A 21,825-nucleotide genomic window follows, 5' to 3' on the forward strand; every position below is an offset into this window, starting at 1 on the left:
ATATGTATATACACATAAATATGTATGAATAAATATGTACACATTTACAGATTAAACTAATGTATAAATTATGACAGATATCACAATTCATGTTATTCAGTGCAGCAGTTCTATGAATCACATTAATAATAATAAATGTTTTGTATCAGTTAGTGGATGATAATACCAAATTTGCCAAGATGAATAACAGCCGTGTAAGACATGTAAAGACAGCTATGTCCAAAGGTTCTGGAGATCAATAAGGTACAATGTGGGATATTTTGTTCATGTTAAGTCCTGGAAGGAAAAAGATGTTGTCTGTTTTATAAAAAAAATTATAATAATAAAATAAAAAAAATTAACCTGACATGGGTCAGAAACCTAACATTTTGAAGCAGCCTTCATGGAAAGACCAGATGTGGTGGTATCGGACCTCACATTGGTCTAAAACGGGGGACTGAAGGGGGTGGACTGGAATCCACTGCTGCTTCAATATGTAATGAGTGATTATAATCAATATAGAGGTATTAATCAATATTTTTCCTTCTAAATATCAAATGAGTTGAATGACTTCTCTGGAGATTTTACTTTGTTATAGAAGTTACCAGTGTGATCACTGAAATGATCTTTTCATGTTTTCTTTAATGTCTGTATTTGATATCTGAATGCAGTAACAGTGCTTGCTTATTTATCTCGGCTTCCAGAAATTAAATAGGGAAATGTTTTGTGTTTGAGAAAGGTCTTCAACGTGTTTAAACACATAGGGGTAATTGAAGTCTATAGTTTAAGGGACCATTTCTTTGTTAAAGCCTTACTTAGACTAAAGTGTCCTATCCTTGAGAAAAAGAACTTGTTATCTTGATGTTTTGAGACGAGACTCCTGTTTATAGTTAGAGCCTGGCCAAATCCAACCTTGGAAAAGCTGTGTGTCGGTGTGTGTGTTAGTCTTCTTGGTTACGGGCCAAACGGCAGTGCAGAGTACCCGGCCTTCTTGGAGTCTCTGGGAGGGGTTCTGGAAAGTGCTCCGACTGGGGACTCCGTCGTTCTACTGGAGGACTTCAACGCCCAAGTGGGCAGCGACAGTGACACCTGGAGGGGCGTGATTGGGAGGAACGGCCCCCCTGATCTGAACCCGAGTGGTGTTCTGTTATTGGACTTCTGTGCTAGTTACAGCTTGTCCATAACGAACACCATGTTCAAGCATAAGGGTGTCCATCAGTGCACATGGCACCAGGACACCCTAGGCCGGAGGTCGATGATCGACTTTGTGGTCGTTTCATCCGACCTCCGGCCGTATGTCTTGGACACTCGGGTGAAGAGAGGGGCGGAGCTGTCAACTGATCACCACCTGGTGGTGAGTTGGATCCGATGGCGGGGGAGGAAGCTGGACAGACTTGGCAGACCCAAACGTACTGTGAGGGTCTGTTGGGAACGTTTGGCCGAATCTCCTGTCAGAGAGATCTTCAACTCCCACCTCCGGCAGAGCTTCGACCAGATCCCGAGGGAGTCTGGAGATATTGAGTCCGAGTGGACCATGTTCTCCACCTCCATTGTCAACGCGGCCACTCGGAGCTGTGGCCGTAAGGTCTCCGGTGCCTGTCGAGGCGGCAATCCCCGAACCCGGTGGTGGACACCGGAAGTAAGGGATGCCGTCAAGCTGAAGAAGGAGTCCTATCGGGCCTGGCTGGCTTGTGGGACTCCTGAGGCAGCTGATGGGTACCGACGGGCCAAGCGGACTGCAGCCCGGGTGGTTGTGGAGGCAAAAACTCGGGCCTGGGAGGAGTTCGGTGAGGCCATGGAGAAGGACTATCGGTCGGCCTCGAAGAGATTCTGGCAAACCGTCCGGCGCCTCAGGAGGGGGAAGCAGTGCCCTACCAACGCTGTTTACAGTGGAGGTGGGCAGCTGTTGACCTCGACTGGGGATATCACCGGACGGTGGAAGGAATACTTCGAGGATCTCCTCAATCCCGCCGTCACGCCTTCCATTGAGGAAGCAGAGGCTGAGGGCTCGGAGGCGGACTCGTCCATCACCCAAGCTGAAGTCACCGAGGTAGTCAAGAAACTTCTCGGTGGCAAGGCACCGGGGGTGGATGAGATCCGCCCTGAGTACCTCAAGTCTCTGGATGTTGTGGGGCTGTCTTGGCTGACACGCCTCTGCAACATCGCGTGGCGGTCGGGGACAGTACCTTTGGACTGGCAGACCGGGGTGGTGGTCCCTCTTTTCAAGAAGGGGGATCGGAGGGTGTGCTCCAACTATAGGGGGATCACACTTCTCAGCCTCCCTGGGAAAGTCTATGCCAGGGTACTGGAAAGGAGAATCCGGCCGATAGTAGAACCTCAGATTCAGGAGGAACAGTGTGGTTTTCGTCCCGGTCGTGGAACACTGGACCAGCTCTATACCCTCTACAGGGTGCTGGAGGGCTCATGGGAGTTTGCCCAACCAATCCACATGTGCTTTGTGGATTTGGAGAAGGCATTCGACTGTGTCCCTCGCGGCGGCCTTGTGGAGGGTGCTCCGGGAGTATGGGGTCCGGGGCCCTTTGCTAAGGGCTGTCCCTGTACGACCGGAGCAGGAGCTTGGTTCGTATTGCCAGCAGTAAGTCAGACTTGTTCCCGGTGCGTGTTGGACTCCGGCAGGGCTGCCCTTTGTCGCCGGTTATGTTCATAATTTTTATGGACAGAATTTCTAGGCGCAGCCAGGGGCCGGGGGGGTCAGGTTTGGGGACCACACGATTTCATCTCTGCTCTTTGCGGATGATGTTGTTGTGTTGGCCTCATCAAACCAGGACCTCCAGCATGCACTGGGACGGTTTGCAGCCGAGTGTGAAGCGGCTGGGATGAAGATCAGCACCTCCAAATCCGAGGCCATGGTTCTCAGTCGGAAAAGGGTGGTTTGCCCGCTTCAGGTTGGTGGAGAGCTCCTGCCTCAAGTGGAGGAGTTCAAGTATCTTGGGGTCTTGTTCACGAGTGAGGGAAGGATGGAACGGGAGATTGACAGGCGGATCGGTGCAGCTTCTGCAGTAATGCGGTCCCTGTATCGGTCTGTCGTGGTGAAGAAGGAGCTGAGCCGCAAGGCGAAGCTCTCGATTTACCAGTCAATCTACGTTCCTACTCTCACCTATGGTCATGAGCTGTGGGTCATGACCGAAAGGACAAGATCCCGGATACAAGCGGTCGAAATGAGCTTTCTCCGCAGGGTGGCTGGGCGATCCCTTAGAGATAGGGTGAGAAGCTCGGTCACTCGGGAGGAGCTCAGAGTAGAGCTGCTGCTCCTCCACATCGAGAGGGGTCAGTTGAGGTGGCTCGGGCATCTTTTCCGGATGCCTCCTGGACGCCTTCCCGGGAAGGCGTTCCGGGCATGTCCCACCGGGAGGAGACCCCGGGGAAGACCTAGGACACGCTGGAGAGACTATGTCTCCCGGCTGGCCTGGGAACGCCTCGGTGTCCCCCCGGAAGAGCTGGAGGAAGTGTCTAGGGAGAGGGAAGTCTGGGCATCCCTGCTTAGACTGCTGCCCCCGCGACCCGGCCCCGGATAAGCGGTAGAAGATGGATGGATGGATGGATAGTTATAATGGTCTTGTGAAACTACATCATGCTATCCAGTAGAGCCCGACCGATATGGATTTTTGGGGGCCGATGCCGATGCCGATATTAACTCGAAAAGAGCCGATTTATAAGCCGATATTTAGATTTTGAAAATAAACTGGATATTAGACCCATTTCCTATAAACTGCACTTACACAACATTCAAAATATCTGCCTGTTCTATGTATGTGGGCTGTATAAATACAAACTTAAGATATGAAACGTAAAGTCCTTTGCACAAAAAAACAACAACAACAACCAAATCAAAGTTACCAGTTTTAAAAGACTTGGTTCATAAATATAACTTTGAATAGGACTGGAGACAAATTCTGTTAAGTTCTGATAAATAACAACAACAATCTCTCTCTCTCTCTCTCTCTCTCTCTCTCTCTCTCTCTCTCTCTCTCTCTCTCTCTCTCTCTCTCTGCGTCTCGCGCGTGCACCCCTCTCTCTCTCGCTCGTTCTGCGTCTCGCGCGCACCCCCCTCTCTCTCTCTCTCTCTCTCTCTCTCTCTCTCTCTCTCTCTCTCTCTCTCTCTCTCTCTCTCTCTCTCTCTGCATCTCGCGCGCGCACCTCTCTCTCTCTCTCTTTCTCTCTCTCTCTGCGTCTGAAATTGTAAAAAAAAAAAAAAAAATCACTGTTGTTACAGTGCGTAAATCAGACCTTTCAGGCTATAGCGAACGCAAATAAGCCTTATGCCAACATTATTATTAGCCTACAACTAAATTGTCGTCATTAAATAAGAAAACTAAATAATTGTGTAGATGATTTGCTTTGTGTAACCCGACATCAGACATTAGGCCGAAGTATTTTTTGAACACAGTGCCGCGACCAATTCTGTTTCCTCACTCCTTTATGACTGCCTGCACATTCACTGTCCTCGCGGCGGCTGCAACTTGCGCTCTCTAAAATTAGCTTATCTAAATTCGCGCCTTTCTGTATCTTTGAAAAAAGAAACAAAAAAGATGCCGCAGCCAATGAGCAGCCGGCGGGGGCTGGCTGCAGGGCGACTCAATCTCCACGGACAGTTTTTAATATTTTATCAGACAATATCTACTCAATATTTTGCTTAAGTGTAATTTTCGGGACAATTAAGGCCGGATTCGTGACAACAGCTCAGATTGTGGGACTGTCCTGAATTTTTCGGGACTTCTGGTCACCCTACCATGAACTCACTTAACCGTTGTTCTCTCTGCATGACTTTGGCTGGATCAGTAGACTGCAGGATATGTGGCGAGTTATACATGAGTGTTGTCAACTAGGACGTTGTAGAACGCCCTCTGGTCGACAAACTATATAACGCAATCACTCATGACATGGTTGAATGCGTTTCGTCCGTTTTTTTTTATTTATTTATTTATTTATTTTTAAATCGGCCGTTATAAATGCCGATACCGATAGATTGGAAAATGCCTAATATCGGCCGATAATATCGGCCTGCCGATATATCGGTCGGGCTCTACTATCCAGCAGTGTAGAATGATTTCTTTAAAGGTCCCATTGAGTTTTTTTAACCTTAATATGAGTTCCCCTAGCCTGCCTATGGTCCCCCAGAGGCTAAACGTTTCGCTGGGTATTTTTGAGAAAATGAAAGCCAGACGGGCGAATCTAGAATCTTCCCTTTATGTCGTCATATGGGTAAAGGTCACCTCCCCTTTCTCTGCTTTGCCCGCAAAAAGAATTTGGCCCGCCCATGAGAAAATGAGCTGCGCGAGCGTGATACTGTTTTTTCCTCGAGAGACATCATGGCTTGCAAACGAGCGAAGCATGGCAGTTGCTCAGTGTTTGGATGTACAAATGAACACAAAAGTATTTTTTTAGTTCCTTCATCCGAGCCTCTGAAGAACCAGTGGGTTATGTCAATTTCTGGTGTGTAATTGTTCAAGTTCAGATAGATAATCTTTCTCTCGTCAAAGATCGTTCAATACTGTTTATGCATCAGTAAATCAAGCCAGTGACTAAACGATCAACTTCACGTCGTTTCTCTTAGTAGGATGAAAATAATCGTACTTAAACTGTGATTAATATATATACAGAAAGCAATCAAAGAACAATCCCTTTCCAATCGCCCAAGCTGTCAATCACACAGCGCAAGTTTATCTGGACACTTGCCAAAACTCGTTATGAAATCAATGACGCTGTTACACTGCACAACAAAGCTCTTACTGTACTTACCTCATGTTTGCATTGGTGAAATCATTAGTGAGAGTGCAGAAACTGCGTTGCAATGATAAGATCTTCATTCACGCGATCAACAGGCTGTCATCTGCTCAGTGCTCATCACTGCAACCTTTTATGTGATGGTAATAGATCTAAATACTTAAAAAACTTCTCACGATTCGTTAATCCCGATAGCTGTAATAATAAAAACGTACAATAGCTGTAATAGTAAAAGTTTCCGAGAGAGTTCCACATGTAATGCTAGATATTTCATATGCAAGCATGTCAGCCAATCACAGCAGTGGGCGTTTACACTGAAGTCTTACAGCCAATCACAGCAGTGGGTATTTACACTGAAGTCTCACAGCAGACACACCCCTTCAAATCAGAGGCTAAAATCAGGCTAGGAAATATGACTTTTATTTCTAAATTATAACAACTTTTTTTAAAAACGTTCTAAAAAACATACCAACATTATAAGGGCACCCCAGGAAACATTCTAAAACAATAAAATAAACCATGCAATGGGACATTTAAAAGAAAAAAAATGTTTTCAGAAATTTTTGAGCTGCAGCAGAAACTAGTCAAACACAGACATCAAGAATCAGCACATGAATTCAACAATGGTGACAAACGAAAAGCTTCATGCCGCAATGCATGCTGGGAGTGATGGATGATGTACTATGGTGGCCCCCAGCATGCATTGCAGCATGAAGCATTTAGTTTGTCACCATTGTTGTGATTCATGTGCTGTTCTTGACTGTAAGATCCTGTACTCACTTTGTATTTAAAAACAAATTTTAAGATAATTGCAACATGCTAATCCTTTCTAAAAGTTATCTTTCAGATATTTAACTCTTGCTGAGCTAAACAAAACTACATGATGATAATATTATCATCTGGTCATGCTTTTCACGTGGTTAATTCTGCTGTTTTAAATGTGCAAAATAAATACACAGTTATAGCAAACAGAGAAAAACTAATGTTAAAGAGTCAAGGGTCAAGAGCCCAAATAAAAGTACCACTAATCACAATTCTGGTGACTTCAAATGAAACATTCAATGAATCATCAACACCAAAACCTGTTAATTCTCAATAAGAGCTTCTGTAGACATCTGACATAAATAAAGTCAATCTGATTTCTATTCAGAGTTACATTTTAACACACATTGTGTGTTAAAAATCTACACAACGTGTCAAAATACCATCAACACATGCTGTGTGTTGTTTTTTAACACATCTCTTGTAGTGTGTATGGCTAAAGTAGCATCAGAAGGAGTCCATTAGTATGTTTAGTAAGTTATTCTTCAGGGACTCTTTGGCCAGAAATATGTTCAATGGGTCAGTAATGGACTACTGGCTTAACATCAGAAAGAGTAGGCCCTATATGTGAAAATATAGTGTTGCCTTCTTTGGCCAGAAATATGTTCAGTAGCTCAAATATGGACTTGGCTGATTTAATATCAGAAGGAGTAAAAAAGTATGTTATGTAAAGAGTAAAATTCAAGATCAAATATTCTTTGACCAGAAATATGTTCAGTTTGTCATATTGGACTAATGTCTGGCTGATATTACATCAGAAGAAGTGAATTTGTATGTATAGAAAGTTCATGATCACTGCCCACTGCTCCGGGTGTGGGTATACCGTGTGTGAATGTGCACTTCAATGAGTGAAATAAATAGCACAAATTCCCAGTATGGGGACACCATAATTGGCTACACGTCACATCACACAATTGTAGCTTTAAAAAAAAGCCAATATTGGTACAAAATCAAACAAACCATCTAATAGTTTTACCTGCAGCCGCATTTATCCTGTTATGTCAAGTCTGAGGGTCTTTCCCTTGATGTTCTCCAGTGACTGCTGGATGGCCCGGGGCCAGTGTGAACGACACCCGGGTCAGCTGATGGGGAACTGTCACTTGCCGATCGTTCCAGTAGGGGTGACCATATGCAATATATATCGTCTATGATATCGTAATTGTTGATTTAACGATCTGACAATATCAAGTATGTCCCTCACTTTACAAAAAAAAAAAAAAAAAAAAAAAAAACACACAGCGGATAGGTAGCGCGCGTGCACATTTATAGTGTAATTTATGCTTTTACTTATTTTACGCTTTAGAATGACCCCAGATTCAAGATAAGGGGCAAAATGCCCCTGTATGTCTTTTATATTAAATTATTTAATATGGTTAACCAATATTACACGAAGAGCGCCGTTTTTTCTCCAAATATCAGCATGATTACAAATCTGACATTGATTTTATACAAAGTAGGCTACAGTTTAATAAACAAGTTAATATTAAGTGACTTACATTTTAGACATCAAATCGCCTGTTTCGCGCTATTCAGCCAACAAAAATAGTTTTATAGTTTTACGTCTCTGAACAACACAACGGTGTATCTTTACTGAATGAATCAGCTTTTTGAACGAATCAGCTGAATCAATGATTCAATGACTCACTCGTTAACAGTAAAATGCTTCCTTCCTGAATGGATCTCAGCCGTTTGAATGAATCGGTTGAATCGCGATGACTCACTCGTTAACAGTGACTTGCTGCCACCTCCTGGCGCGTTTAATTTAACATTTAAAGTAGCCTATCTTTTCATTTTTTTAATAATTTCAAATAACAGTATTTAATGTTTTATATTTTCAACTTTCCAAACATTATTTATGCATCGTTAACTGCTCTTCACTGATTAACTTTAATAAAGGTTGACGTTGACCTATAGTTATATAGTTATAGGCTACATTACACTGTAAAATCCAACAGTAGGCCTATTAACTGAAGTGTATTAACTAACACTTTTTAGTTAACTTTACTTAATGTCTTAACTTAATTGTAAAAATCTAGTAATCTGTAGGCCTACTATTCACATACTATGCTTTGTTTACTAAGAAAACCCAAGTTAAGATTAATTGATTGGTTTGAGTGTGGTTTTTGAGGCGGGGAAATCTTAATGGATCACTCATTTCCTCCACTTCTGCAGTTATTTTTCTCTGTTTGCATTCACTCATTTCCCAAAGTCATCTTGAATGTTGAAATCAAATACAGCCAACAAATAAAACTAAACAAACACAAAATGTAACATTGATTTATGTTTTTTTAAAACGTTGTCAATTGTTTAGCATTAAACGTTATATCAACATTGTGTCAACGTTGAAACAACAACGGACCATAATTCAACTTTGAACTTCTCAATCAAACCATATTTCAACTTTGAAGGTCAACCATGTGCCGACTAGGACTGAAAAGAAAAGTCTGTACTGTTGGCCTCAAAAGAAAACTGGACACAATATGCTAAATGAATGAAACAGCACTTTATTCTGTACTCCTGTATCAAATGCTGCAAATATGAATTTACATTGGATTTTCCTTTCATAAACATGAATTTCCATTCTATCTTTCTTTACTTGGGCTATTTCATCATCTGAACTCATGTGCCCCTTTCAATATTCAAAAGAATATACCTCATCTCTTGTCTCTAACCGACATTTATATGTAAAATACATGTTCATAATGTCTGTCTCATATTCTTTTGTATTATGTAAAATAATTATACAATTTAATTATATTTTGTGGGCTACACTGTTAAATCTTACCAGGCTTTTTTACGGTAAAATACTGGCAACACTGTTGCCAGCTGGTTACTGTAATGAATCTTTAACAGTGAATAAATGGCAACACTGTTGTCAGTATTTTACTTTAAGTTAACTGAGCCATTATGGCGACAAACTGCACTGTAAAACATTGTCCCACAAATTAATGGTGCAATACTGTAACACTGTTGCCAGTAATTTACTGTTAATTGTAATCTTAAAGAATCTTGAATACTTTTATTTTTACAGGGAACACTTCACATATTATTGTAGAAGTAAAAAAAAAAAGCTGGAAAAGCAAAGTTGGAAAAAGTTTATGAAAATGTAAAATATATCAAATATATGTTTTTATATAGCGTACTTTATATAAAATTAAGCAATAAGCCCCGCGAAGCCGGGTTTTACAGTGGATTTAGAACAGCTTAGGGGCGTTGTTAGGCACGACGCGAAGCAGAGTTTTAAAAAAAGCTTACTCCATAAAAATATTCATTTTAATATTTATTTAATTCATAAAATAAACACCAGCAACAAAAAACATATTACGATATAACACATTTATTCCTCCGCCAAGCAATGTAGTTCCCATAGATATAAACACTAGATGTCGCCTTGGGGTTCTAAACATGCGTCAAAACCGCCGCCATCTTTGAACAGGGGTCTTGCCATAGGAAGTAGCTAGGTAACGCTGCTATCTCCGCCTATACTTCAATTTTATGGATGATACCGGACTTTTGTGCTGCGTATGGATGTTCACACGAACGAAATCTAAACCAGACAGCATGGGATTAGATTTACTCTGTGGATGGTAGTAGTCAAGTTGTTTTTTTTATAAGTTCAGTGTACATTTCTCTGCTTGGAGGAAGAAAATGAACTGTGATTCTCGCACAGCTAATGAACTGTGAATATTCTTTAGATATTATTTGAAATAACTCTTGTGTTTAAAATGTACAATATGCAGGAGTTGATCCTCAATACCCACTTTTGGCTGTGATGTGCTGTGTTGTTCCTAACTTTTGATTTTTTACCGATTGTACTTTTACCTTTTAATGAAAAAAAAAAAAAAAAAAAAACCCTGTAAGTACAGTCCTAATAGTATGCTGGTCCTCTCCCTGTCAATCTTCAAACAGTACATCCATGATTATTATACATAGAATTCCGCAAATCTTATGTATGTGTGCGTTTTGCACAAGGACAGTGGGCTCAAGGGCTTGTTTCTTTTCCTTGCAAACTGGGGATGGAGGTGTGGAAGGACACTGAAATTTGTGAAAATGTCAACTGTTTAAATCCTTTCTTTAAAGTGAATTTCGTTTTGTATAAATTGTATCTTAATTTTAATAAATTTTATTCATCAACAAATTGCTTGTTGATATAATCATGGAGGCGTCCGCGCGGTCACTTGCTTATTGCACGTTAACTGGAGCGCATCTCATCCTAACTTAACGAAACTCAGCCTATGCCTCACACAGACAAGAGAAATACATCAAATACACAAAGCTTTAATAGTCTTTAAACGAAATAATTTAAAACGAAAGAAAAAAGCTAGGCTACTCTCTGATTATGTAATCCATTATGTGCATTTCTCTCTCTAGGCGCGTTCACTACGGAGATGGCGATCGTCAACTTCATCTCTGCAGCCGAGTCGACACTGTCAGAAGTTTATTAATAAAAATCAATGCACGCGTCACCGGATTTACAAATGCACTTCTTGCTTGTTGCACGCACACATATTATGTCGAAATAACGAGATATTATGTTGAAATAACATTATTCTTAATAAAACATCTTTTAGAATATTTGATTGAATGCTGAATGTTGCGCTTGTTCAATTTAATACAATTAAAAATTTAATTGTGATCATTAAAATAATTGAATATTAAATATTTAGTGGCCAAGTTTTGCTCATTTATATATGTATTATATAGCAATAGTTTAGTCCTACTATGATATTAGACATAAAATGAATTTTCAAACCTGAACCAAACATATTTTTATTCAAAGATCAACAGTCTGTCATTCATCTTTAGTCTGCCACAAAAAAACAAACAACAACATTAAAATCATGAACTCAAATTTCATTGTGACCAAAAAAAAAAAAAAAAGACTGTTGTAACAGTGCGTAAATCAGACATTTCAGGCTATATAGCCTAACACTAATAAGCCTTATGCCAAAATTATTATTATGACGAAATTGTCGGTCATTAAATAAGAAAACTAAATAATTGTGTAGATGATTTGCTTTGTGTAACCCAACATCAGACATTAGGCCGAAGTATTTTTTTGCACACAGTGCCGCGACCAATCAATCACTCTACGACTGGCTGCCTGCACATTCACTGTACTCGCGGCTGCGGCAACTCGCGCTCGCTTATCAATGCATTTAAATTCGCGCCTACGGTATCTTTGTAGAACTTAAAAAAAAGAAAGAAAGAAAAGATGCTGCAGCCAATGAGCAGCCGGCGGGGGCTGGCTGCAGGACGACTCAACCTCCACGGACAGTTTTTAATGTTTTATCAGACAATAACTACAAGAATTTGCTTTCGTATAATTTTCGGGACAATTAGGGCCGGATTCGGGATTCGGGACAACAGCTTCGATTTCGGGACTGTCCCGAATTTTTCGGGACGTCTGGTCACCCTAGGCTCAACCAATCAGAATCAAGGACTGGAACTATCCGTTTTATAATATGTATTTTACAAAATATGTCTGTGCTAAATTTCAGGTTGATATCTCAAAAAAATTACTTTATTATAAGTTTTTATTTACTTTAAGATTTATTTTGTGCGCAGTACCAAACTTTTCCACTAGATGGCATCCAGACTCCACAGGTGACCATATGAGGACTCTTCGATTTCCATATATGGTTTGAGTGAATTGAACCATTTACTTCCATGCTTTGCAAGTATAGTTTGTGCAGTAATGTTAATATTTGGCTTTTATACATCACAAATAAAGAATCTATCTCTATTTATCTATTGCTCTATCATTTCTTTTGAAAATCAATCACCAAATATGAAATTTAGAGTCTGAAAGCTTACAAATGCTACAAGACTACTTTAGATTTAGACTAAGATATTACTGATATAAATGTATAATGGAAAGTGTCCCACAGGTGTCAGGGAGGGGCAGTCTTAAAAATATTTGTATTAATCATAAATTCAGATATTTATTCTTTGTAATGTGTGAAAAGTATTGATATTAAATACTGATGAATACTGGTCACTGATCACTACAGTAACATACAGTAACATATAAAAAGTCATCATATAAATCATTTTAATATATGTATATATAATAATTCTTATATGGGTATTTCATACATCAGGAGTCAGTGCGTAGAAAGTTAAAGATCAAGGAATCTTTGGCCAGAAAAGTGTTCACTTGGTCAAATAAGGACTGTGGCTGATGTGACATCAAAAGCAGGCAAAGAGTATGAAAGAAAGTCCATGACCTGTGCCCTGTGCCTGTGGACTTCTGTCTGGCTGATTTCATCAGAATAAGTTTATGACTATGTATAGTAAAATAATATTTGAGGACTCTTTGGTCAATATGTTCAATGGGTCAGTAATGGACTACTGTCTGACTCATGTAACATCAGAAGGAGAAAATATGTATAGAAAGTTCAAGATCGAGGACTCTTTGGCTAGAAATGTGCACAGTTGGTCAAATATGGACTACTCTCTGGCTGATGTAAAATCAGGAGTCTCTGAGTATGCATAGTAAGTTATTGTTCAGGGACTCTTTGGCCAAAAATATATTCAGTAGGGCAAATATGGACTCTGTATGGCTGAAGTAACATCAGAAGTATGAGTACTGACCATGACTACGTATACTAAGTTAATGTTCAGGGAATATTTAGCCAGGAATATGTTCAGTTGGTCAAATATGGACTTCTGTATGGATGATATTAACATCAGAAGGAGTCTTTAAGTGTATATACAGTAAGTTAAAGTTTGAGGAGTCTTCGGGCAATGCAATGCAATGCAATGCAACAACACACGTTATGTCTTTAATGAACATGGGAATGATTTAGTTCTGGTATGCAATGCAATGCAACAACACACGTTATGTCTTTAATGAACATGGGAATGATTTAGTTCTGGTATGCAATGCAATGCAATGCGAAAAGTGCATAACCTATATGTTATTCATCAGTGCACAACGTTAGATCGTTAGTGCAATGAAATGCAGTGCAAAGTAATGCAAAGCAATGCAAATCAATGCAATGCAATACAATGCAATGCAACAACACGTTATGTCTTTAATGAACATGGGAATGATTTAGTTCTGGTGTGCAATGCAATGCGAAAAGTGCATAACCTATATGTTATTCTTCAGTGCACAACGTTAGATATTTAGTGCAATGCAATGCAGTGCAAAGCAACGCAAAACATTGCATTGCAATACATTGCAATGCAATGCAATGCAATGCAATGCAATGCAATGCAACAACACACGTTATGTCTTTAATGAACATGGGAATGATTTAGTTCTGGTGTGCAATGCAATGCAAAAAGTGCATAACATATATGTTACTCTTCAGTGCACAACGTTAGAGCGTTAGTGTAATGCAATGCAATGCAATGCAGTGCAAAGCAAAGCAATGCAAATCAATATAGTGCAATACAATGCAATGAAAAACACTCGTTATGTCTTTAATCAACATGGGAATGAGGTAGTTCTGGTGTGCAATGCAATGCGAAAAGTGCATAACCTATATGTTATTCTTCAGTGCACAACGTTAGATTGTTAGTGCAATGCAATACAATGCAATGTAATGCAATGCAGTGCAAAGCAATGCAAAGCAATGCAATGCAATGCAATGCAATGCAATGCAATGCAACACACGTTATGTTTTTAATCAACATGGGAATGAGGTAGTTCTGGTGTGCAATGCAATGCAAAAAGTGCATAACGTATGTTATTCTTACGTTAGATCGTTAGCAAAAAGTGCACCAACAAACGTTGTCTCTTTAATGAACATGGGAATGATTTAGGTCTGGTGTGCAATGCAATGAAATGCAATGCAATACAATGCAATGCAACAACACACGTTATGTCTTTAATGAATATTGGAATGATTTAGTTCTGGTATGCAATGCAATGCAATGCAAAAAGTGCATGACCTATATGTTATTCTTCAGTGCACAACGTTAGATCGTTAGTGCAATGCAATGCAAAGCAATGCAATGCAGTGCAAAGCAATGCAAATCAATGCAATGCAACAACACGTGTTATGTCTTTAATGAACATGGGAATGATTTAGTTCTGGTGTGCAGTGCAATGCAATGCAAAAAGTGCATAACCTATGCATAACATAACCTATTCTTCAGTGCACCACGTTAGATCGTTAGCAAAAAGTGCACCAACAAACGTTGTCTCTTTAATGAACATGGGAATGATTTAGGTCTGGTGTGCAATGCAATGAAATGCAAAAAGTGCATAACCTATATGTTATTCTTTAGTGCACAAAGTTAGATCGTTAGTGCAATGCAATGCAATGCAATTCAATTCAATGCAATGCAATGCAATGCAATGCAATGCAACAATACACATATCATCTCTATAATGAACTTGGGAATGATTTTGTTCTGGTGTGCAATGCAATGCGCAAAGAGAAGCCTATATGTTATTCTTCAGTGCACAACGTTAGTGCAATGCAATGCAGTGCAAAGCAATGCAAATCAATATAGTGCAATACAATGCAATGCAACAACACACGTTATGTCTTTAATGAACATTGGAATGATTTAGTTCTGGTATGCAATGCAATGCAATGCAAAAAGTGCATGACCTATATGTTATTCTTCGGTGCACAACGTTAGATCGTTAGTGCAATGCAATGCAAAGCAATGCAATGCAGTGCAAAGCAATGCAGTGCAAAGCAATGCAGTGCAAAGCAATGCAAATCAATGCAATGCAACAACACGTGTTATGTCTTTAATGAACATGGGAATGATTTAGTTCTGGTGTGCAGTGCAATGCAATGCAAAAAGTGCATAACCTATATGTTATTCTTCAGTGCACAACGTTAGATTGTTTTTGCAATGCAATGCACCAACAAACGTTATCTCTTTTATGAATATGGGAATGATTTAGTTCTGGTGTGCATACCTATATGTTATTCTTCAGTGCACAACGTTAGATCGTTAGTGCAATGCAATGTAATGCAACAACAAACGTTATGTCTTTAATCAACATGGGAATGAGGTAGTTCAGTTGTACAATGCAATGCAAAAAGTGCATAACCTATATGTTATTCTTCAGTGCATAACGTTAGATCGTTTGTGCAATGCAATGCAATACAATGCAATGCAATGTAATGCAATGCAGTGCAAAGCAAAGCAAAGCAATGCAAAGCAATGCAAAGCAATGCAAAGCAATGCAAAGCAATGCAAAGCAATGCAAAGCAATGCAAATAAATGCAATGCAATGCAACAACACACGTTATGTTTTTAATCAACATGGGAATGAGGTAGTTCTGGTGTGCAATGCAATGCAAAAAGTGCATAACGTATGTTATTCTTCAGTTGCACAACGTTAGATCGTTAGCAAAAAGTGCACCAAACAAACATTGTCTCTTTAATGAACATGGGAATGATTTAGGTCTGGTGTGCAATGCAATGAAATGCAAAAAGTGCATAACCTATATGTTATTCTTTAGTGCACAAAGTTAGATCGTTAGTGCAATGCAATGCAATGCAATGCAATTCAATGCAATGCAATGCAATGTAGTGCAATGCAACAACACACATATCATCGCTATAATGAACTTGGGAATGATTTTGTTCTGGTTTGCAATGCAATGCGCAAAGAGAAGCCTATATGATATTCTTCAGTGCACAACGTTAGTGCAATGCAATGCAGTGCAAAGTAATGCAAATCAATATAGTGCAATACAATGCAATGCAACAACACACATATCATCTCTATAATGAACTTGGGAATGATTTTGTTCTGGTGTGCAATGCAATGCAAAAAGTGCATAACCTGTAAATGCAAATAAATGCAATGCAATGCAATGCAATGCAACAACACGTTATGTTTTTAATCAACATGGGAATGAGGTAGTTCTGGTGTGCAATGCAATGCAAAAAGTGCATAACGTATGTTATTCTTCAGTGCACAACGTTAGATCGTTAGCAAAAAGTGCACCAACAAACATTGTCTCTTTAATGAACATGGGAATTATTTAGGTCTGGTGTGCAATGCAATGAAATGCAAAAAGTGCTTAAGCTATATGTTATTCTTTAGTGCACAAAGTTAGATCGTTAGTGCAATGCAATGCAGTGCAATGCAACAACACACATATCATCTCTATAATGAACTTGGGAATGATTTTGTTCTGGTTTGCAATGCGCAAAGAGAAGCCTAAATGTTATTCTTCAGTGCACAACGTTAGTGCAATGCAATGCAGTGCAAAGCAATGCAAATCAATATAGTGCAATACAATGCAATGCAACAACACACATATCATCTCTATAATGAACTTGGGAATGATTTTGTTCTGGTGTGCAATGCAATGCAAAAAGTGCATAACCTATATGTTATTCTTCAGTGCACAAAGTTAGAGCGTTAGTTTAATGCAATGCAGTGCAAAGCAATGCAACTGAATGTAATGCAACGCAAAACATTGCATTGCAATACATTGCAATGCAATGCAATGCAATACAATGCAATGCAACAACACACGTTATGTCTTTAATGAACATTGGAATGATTTAGTTCTGGTATGCAATGCAATGCAATGCAAAAAGTGCATGACCTATATGTTATTCTTCAGTGCACAACGTTAGATCGTTAGTGCAATGCAATGCAAAGCAAAGCAATGCAATGCAGTGCAAAGCAATGCAGTGCAAAGCAATGCAAATCAATGCAATGCAACAACACGTGTTATGTCTTTAATGAACATGGAAATGATTTAGTTCTGGTGTGCAGTGCAATGCAATGCAAAAAGTGCATAACCTATGTTATTCTTCAGTGCACAACGTTAGATCGTTTGTGCAATGCAATGCAATGCACCAACAAACGTTATCTCTTTTATGAATATGGGAATTATTTAGTTCTAGTGTGCAATGCAATGCAGTGCAAAAAGTGCATACCTATATGTTATTCTTCAGTGCACAACGTTAGATCAATGCAATGCAATGCAATGCAATGCAATGCAATGCAATGCAATGCAATGCAATGCAATACAATGTAATGCAGTGCAAAGCAATGCAAAGCAATGCAAAGCAATGCAAATAAATGCAATGCAATGCAATGCAATGCAATACAATGCAACAACACACGTTATGTTTTTAATCAACATGGGAATGAGGTAGTTCTGGTGTGCAATGCAATGCAAAAAGTGCATAACGTATGTTATTCTTCAGTGCACAACGTTAGATCGTTAGCAAAAAGTGCACCAACAAACATTGTCTCTTTAATGAACATGGGAATGATTTAGGTCTGGTGTGCAATGCAATGAAATGCAAAAAGTGCATAACCTATATGTTATTCTTTAGTGCACAAAGTTAGATCGTTAGTGCAATGCAATGCAATGCAATGCAGTGCAATGCAACAACACACATATCATCTCTATAATGAACTTGGGAATGATTTTGTTCTGGTGTGCAATGCAATGCGCAAAGAGCATAACCTATATGTTATTCTTCAGTGCACAACGTTAGTGCAATGCAGTGCAAAGCAATGCAAATCAATGCAATGCAATACAATGCAATGCAACAACACACGTTATGTCTTTAATGAACATGGGAATGATTTAGTTCTGGTGTGCAATATAATGCAAAAAGTGCATAACCTATATGTTATTCTTCAGTGCACAACGTTAGAGCGTTAGTGTAATGCAATGCAGTGCAAAGCAATGCAAATGAATGTAATGCAATGCAAAACATTGCATTGCAATACATTGCAATGCAATGCAATGCAATGCAATGCAATGCAATGCAATACAATGCAATGCAACAACACGTGTTATGTCTTTAATGAACATGGGAATGATTTAGTTCTGGTGTGCAGTGCAATGCAATGCAAAAAGTGCACAACCTATGTTATTCTTCAGTGCACAAAGTTAGATCGTTTTTGCAATACAATGCAATGCAACAACACACGTTATGTCTTTAATGAACATTGGAATGATTTAGTTCTGGTATGCAATGCAATGCAAAAAGTGCATAACCTATAATGTTATTCTTCAGTGCACAACGTTAGAGCGTTAGTGTAATGCAATGCAGTGCAAAGCAATGCAACTGAATGTAATGCAACGCAAAACATTGCATTGCAATACATTGCAATGCAATGCAATACAATGCAATGCAACAACACACGTTATGTCTTTAATGAACATTGGAATGATTTAGTTCTGGTATGCAACGCAATGCAAAAAGTGCATGACCTATATGTTATTCTTCAGTGAACAACGTTAGAGCGTTAGTGTAATGCAATGCAGTGCAAAGCAATGCAACTGAATGTAATGCAACGCAAAACATTGCATTGCAATACATTTCAATGCAATGCAATACAATGCAATGCAACAACACACGTTATGTCTTTAATGAACATTGGAATGATTTAGTTCTGGTAAGCAAAGCAATGCAATGCAGTGCAAATCAATGCTATGCAACGCAATGCAACGCAACAACACGTGTTATGTCTTTAATGAACATGGGAATGATTTAGTTCTGGTGTGCAGTGCAATGCAATGCAAAAAGTGCATAACCTATATGTTATTCTTCAGTGCACAACGTTAGAGCGTTAGTGTAATGCAATGCAATGCAGTGCAATGCAACAACACACATATCATCTCTATAATGAACTTGGGAATGATTTTGTTCTGGTGTGCAATGCAATGCAAAAAGTGCATAACCTATATGTTATTCTTCAGTGCACAACGTTAGAGCGTTAGTTTAATGCAATGCAGTGCAAAGCAATGCAACTGAATGTAATGCAACGCAAAACATTGCATTGCACTGCATTGCAATGCAATGCAATGCAATGCAATGCAATGCAATGCAATGCAATGCAATGCAATGCAATGCAATGCAATACAATGCAATGCAACGCAACAACACACGTTATGTCTTTAATGAACATTGGAATGATTTAGTTCTGGTATGCAATGCAATGCAATGCAAAAAGTGCATGACCTATATGTTATTCTTCAGTGCACAACGTTAGATCGTTAGTGCAATGCAATGCAATGCAATGCAATGCAATGCAATGCAATGCAATGCAATGCAAAGCAAAGCAATGCAATGCAATGCAGTGCAAAGCAATGCAGTGCAAAGCAATGCAAATCAATGCAATGCAACAACACGTGTTATGTCTTTAATGAACATGGAAATGATTTAGTTCTGGTGTGCAGTGCAATGCAATGCAAAAAGTGCATAACCTATGTTATTCTTCAGTGCACAACGTTAGATCGTTTGTGCAATGCAATGCACCAACAAACGTTATCTCTTTTATGAATATGGGAATTATTTAGTTCTAGTGTGCAATGCAATGCAGTGCAAAAAGTGCATACCTATATGTTATTCTTCAGTGCACAACGTTAGATCGTTAGTGCAATGCAATGCAATGCAATGCAATGCAATACAATGTAATACAATGTAATGCAATGCAGTGCAAAGCAATGCAAAGCAATGCAAAGCAATGCAAAGCAATGCAAAGCAATGCAAAGCAATGCAAAGCAATGCAAAGCAGTGCAAAGCAATGCAAAGCAATGCAAATAAATGCAATGCAATGCAATGCAATGCAATACAATGCAACAACACACGTTATGTTTTTAATCAACATGGGAATGAGGTAGTTCTGGTGTGCAATGCAATGCAAAAAGTGCATAACGTATGTTATTCTTCAGTGCACAACGTTAGATCGTTAGCAAAAAGTGCACCAACAAACATTGTCTCTTTAATGAACATGGGAATGATTTAGGTCTGGTGTGCAATGCAATGAAATGCAAAAAGTGCATAACCTATATGTTATTCTTTAGTGCACAAAGTTAGATCGTTAGTGCAATGCAATGCAGTGCAAAGCAATGCAAATCAATGCAATGCAATACAATGCAATGCAACAACACACGTTATGTCTTTAATGAACATGGGAATGATTTAGTTCTGGTGTGCAATATAATGCAAAAACTGCATAACCTATATGTTATTCTTCAGTGCACAACGTTAGAGCGTTAGTGTAATGCAATGCAGTGCAAAGCAATGCAAATGAATGTAATGCAATGCAAAACAATGCAATGCAATGCAATGCAATACAATGCAATGCAACAACACGTGTTATGTCTTTAATGAACATGGGAATGATTTAGTTCTGGTGTGCAGTGCAATGCAATGCAAAAAGTGCACAACCTATGTTATTCTTCAGTGCACAAAGTTAGATCGTTTTTGCAATACAATGCAATGCAACAACACACGTTATGTCTTTAATGAATATGGGAATTATTTAGTTCTGGTGTGCAATGCAATGCAATGCAAAAAGTGCATAACCTATATGTTATTCTTCAGTGCACAACTTTAGATCGTTAGTGCAATGCAATGCAATGCAATGCAATGTAATGCAATGCAATGCAATGCAATGCAATGCATCAACACCAGATTCAGTTCTGGTGTGCAATGCAATGCGAAATATGCATAACCTATAAGTTATTATTCAGTGCACAACGTTAGATCGTTTTTTTTCTGTCCAAGGAGTACTCGAAACTTGACCTTACCATTTATACTTGTTGACTCTTTCTGATGTTACGTCAGACATACAGAATTCCATATTTGACCCAAGGAACATATTTCTGGCCAATGAGACCTCTATCTTGGGCTTTCTATACATACTCATAGACTCCTTCTGATGCTTCATAAGCCATATAGATATCCATATCTATCCTTTTGAACTTATTTCTTGTCAAAGTGTCCTAAAAAAAATTAAAACTATATAAAGTTATAGACTCCTTTTGATGATAAATCAGCTATACAGAGGGCCCCTTTTGACCTCCTGAACATATTTCTGGCCAAATAGTCCTCGATCTTGGGCTTTCTATACATGCTCATAGACTCCTTCTGATGCTTCATAAGCCATATAGATGTCCATATCTGACCTTTTGAACTTACTTGTGGTCAAATTGTCCTAACATTTTTTCAAACTATAGAAAGTTATAGACTCCTTTTGATGATAAATCAGCTATACAGAGGTCCCCTTTTGACCTCTTGAACATATTTCTGGCCAAAGAGTCCTCGATCTTGGGCTTTCTATGCATACTTATAGACTCCTTCTGATGCTTCATAAGCCATATAGAGTTCCATATCTGACCTTTTGAACTTATTTGTGGTCAAAGTGTCCTCAAAATTTTTCAGACTATATAAAGTTATAGACTCCTTTTGATGATAAATCAGCTATACAGAGGTCCCCTTTTGACCTCCTGAACATATTTCTGGCCAAAGAGTCCTTGATCTTGGGCTTTCTATACATACTCATAGACTCCTTCTGATGCTTCATAA

The sequence above is a fragment of the Rutilus rutilus genome, assembly GCF_951802725.1.
Source record: "Rutilus rutilus genome assembly, chromosome: 13".
Lineage (NCBI taxonomy): Eukaryota > Metazoa > Chordata > Actinopteri > Cypriniformes > Leuciscidae > Rutilus > Rutilus rutilus.